Source organism: Octopus bimaculoides, chromosome 5 (assembly GCF_046866305.1).
Source record: "Octopus bimaculoides isolate indiv1 chromosome 5, ASM4686630v1, whole genome shotgun sequence".
Taxonomy (NCBI): domain Eukaryota; kingdom Metazoa; phylum Mollusca; class Cephalopoda; order Octopoda; family Octopodidae; genus Octopus; species Octopus bimaculoides.
This window is the reverse complement of record NC_142932.1, coordinates 78,760,472-78,763,832: the sequence shown is the minus strand read 5'-3', so window position 1 is coordinate 78,763,832 and position 3,361 is coordinate 78,760,472. Positions and strand designations below refer to the sequence as shown.

General features: G+C 40.0%; 1 long non-coding RNA gene across 1 annotated transcript in view; it reads right to left on the bottom strand.

Moving 5' to 3' along the window:
- Window positions 1–282: 282 nt before the first annotated feature.
- LOC149135606 (uncharacterized) overlaps window positions 283–3,361 on the bottom strand; it is a 24,461-nt gene continuing 21,382 nt past the window's right edge. The window contains exon 2 of the long non-coding RNA XR_016241923.1: window positions 283–1,432. This is a non-coding gene — a long non-coding RNA (uncharacterized LOC149135606). The remainder of the gene's footprint in view (window positions 1,433–3,361) is intronic.

Sequence of the window (3,361 nt, the reverse complement as noted above, 5' to 3'; positions counted from 1 at the left end):
TGCATTTGGCAAGAAGCATGTAGTTTCTGTTTGTTCACCATTGTCCCTCTCATTAAAAAGAAGCACGATCAAGTCTTAACTGGAAGGAGTGACAGATAGTCAAGTGGTTTCATTAATGGCTTATCATGATAGGAAAAGCGCATCACTACTGATTGGTCCGAGATAATTGAGGAAACACTTGATAAAGCTTGACAATTGTTAATAATTAGTTAATAATATTATCCGTCAATCTTTTCTCTCTCCTCACCCCCACCACGTCTCTGTCCCTCCTCCCATCTTCTCTCTCTCTCTCTCTCTCTCTCTCTCTCTCTCTTTCTCTCTCTCGGTATTTTATTGAAAATAGCGAAATTACTCTTATAAATAGTTCCCTTCGTGTTCTCGTCTGTCTTTATTACCCTCTCTCCTTCACCTTATCCAGTCTCTCTCTCATCGCCACACCCACATATTTTTACTCTACTTCATCACTATTTCACTCTTTTTATTTCAGTCTCTTACCTTTCTTTTCTCTTTTTCTCCATTTCGTTCATCTTTTTTCATTCTTTATCATTCATTCTCTGATTCTTTCTTTCTATATTTAACTTTCCTCATCTTCTTTCTTCCTTTTCTTTCGTTATCCTCGTTTTTTATTATTTATTTTACTAATATTACATTCTCTCTTACTTTCTATCTTTCATATTCATTCCACCTTTATTTTATTTCCTTTCTTCCTTTCCTTCTTTCTTTCTTCCTTCCTTTCTTCATTCATTCATTTATGTACTTACATCTTGCTGTCTATGCTTGTCTGGTTATCTCCATGTGTGTCCCCGTTCCATTACACACACCACACAATATTTCTACATATAAATAATTGGATATGGAGGGGAAAAAATGAACACACACACACACACACACACACACACACACACACACACACACACACACACACACACACGCACACACACACACACATATATGTGTATATATATATATATATATATATATTCCAATCCATGTGAGCCTTCTAAGCTATCTTAAAGTCTTAAGGAGCTTTCTCTCTATATATTTCTTATATATATGTTGTGCAGCTATTGTAAATCAGTCTGGTACAGGATCTTTCCTCTTCCAGCGCCACCCCTCGTACCCTCAAACCTAACAAAATACTCCTCAATTGCACAGTGCTTCTGTTTTTTTCTTTTTTTTACAGAAGTAAATTGCATCTTCTCAGTAGTATTTGCAGCGATGTAGTAGTAGTAGTAGTAGTAGTAGTAGTAGTAGTAGTAGTAGTAGTAGTGGTAGTGGTAGTGGTGGTGGTGGTGGTGGTCTCAGAGGCGGCCCTTAGGTTGTTGCGCGATTCCGACCCCTACTCCCACCCAGGGCAAGCTGAATTTCGGTATTCTTACTGATGTAGCTTTTTTTTTTTTTTACTTTTTTGAATTTCCGCTCAGAGGAAAAACTGTAAAGATAGAAATAAAGTGTTTATTACAATAAACAATACAAAGAGAACAGTTCAAACATAGCATCATAGTTTCAATGTCTTTCAGTTAAAATTACTAGGGAGGGAGAAAGAGAGAAGGAGAGAAGAGACAGACAAACAGACAGACAGAGATACAAAGAAAGAGGGCAACAGACAGACAGATTTAAACTATATTACTGGTAATATTTCTTTTAAAAGCACTGAGCAGAGAAAGCCCCAATGTTGCAGTTGACTCCCTGTAGATATAACGGTTTTTGTCTGAATAAGTTTTAAACTATTTACTAAAGAACAGATACTGAACAAAAATACATACGTTTTCCTAACTGAAATATGTTATATCTCGGCTACAGATCTGTAAATATTTTCATAGCAGCACTTTCTATATCAATTTTTATTACAATAGCATTTTCTACTGACAAAATTGCCAAAGAAAACCAGTCCGTCTTTGTATTTGGAAGATCTCGAACGCATGATATTGCGACCCTAGTACGTGGCGTTCCAGGCGACAGCTCGAGTTGTCACGACTTCAGCCAAATCCTGAGTGACTATTGTTGCTATTTAGTGGAGGCGCAATGGCCCAGTGGTTAGGGCAGCGGACTCGCGGTCATAGGATCGCGGTTTCGATTCCCAGACCGGGCGTTGTGAGTGTTTATTGAGCGAAAACACCTAAAGCTCCACGAGGCTCCGGCAGGGGATGGTGGCGAACCCTGCTGTACTCTTTCACCACAACTTTCTCTCACTCTTACTTCCTGTTTCTGTTGTGCCTGTAATTCAAAGGGTCAGCCTTGTCGCACTGTGTCACGCTGAATCTCCCCGAGAACTACGTTAAGGGTACACGTGTCAGTGGAGTGCTCAGCCACTTGCACGTTAATTTCACGAGCCGGCTGTGCTGTTGATCGGATCAACAGGAACCCTCGACGTCGTAAGCGACGGAGTGCCAACAACAATTGTTGCTATTTAACCCATGAGCAAAGACATAACTATCTCGTGCTTATTATAACTTTGTAAGAAGGATCATTAGCGCGTCGGATAAAATGCTCAGCGGCATTTCTTCTGGTTTTACGTTCTGAGTTCAAATTCTGCCAAGGTCAACTGTGCCTTTCATCCTTTCGGGGTCGGGTTCATGAAATAAGTACTAATTGAGCACCTGGGTTAATCTAATCGACTAGCACCCGCTTCCTTAAGAATGTCTAGACCTTGTGCCAATAGTAAATAGGATTATTGAGCGTTTGTTCTTTTTTAAGAGAAAAGCGTAAAGTTGTCGAAGGTTTGGCTGTTATTTTTAGCTGTAGGAACAACTACTTAGAAGCTCTACGTTTATATGGCTGGTACTCGTATCAAGATACAATAAGTAGATTGAGTGTCATAGACGTATTTAAAACCCCTGCCTTTAAGACCTGAGCAACAAAAACAACAACAGAAAATACATGAAAAATTAATGCAGATGGTTGATACCACATTAACTTTCTCTATCAACGCTGTTGACATGAAATAGAATGGTACTGTCTAGCCACAATACTATTATCTTTTATCTATTATTTCTTACTTGCCCAAGGTACCACACATTGGAGCTGAACCCGAAGCCATGTGATTTCAAAGAGCGCTTTTCACATAACCATGCCTGCGCCTGTTGGCACTCCATCAGTTATGACGATGAGGGTTCCAGTTGATCCGATCAACGGAACAGCCTGCTCGTGAAATTAACGTGCAAGTGACTGAGTACTCCACAGACACGTGTACCCTTAACGTAGTTCTCGGGGAGATTCAGCGTGACACAGTGTGACAAGGCTGGCCCTTTGAATTACAGGCACAACCGAAACAGGATGTAAGAGTGAGAGAAAGTTATGGTGAAAGAGTACAGCAGGAGCCTCGTGGAGCTTTAGGTGTTTTCGCTCAATAAACACTCAC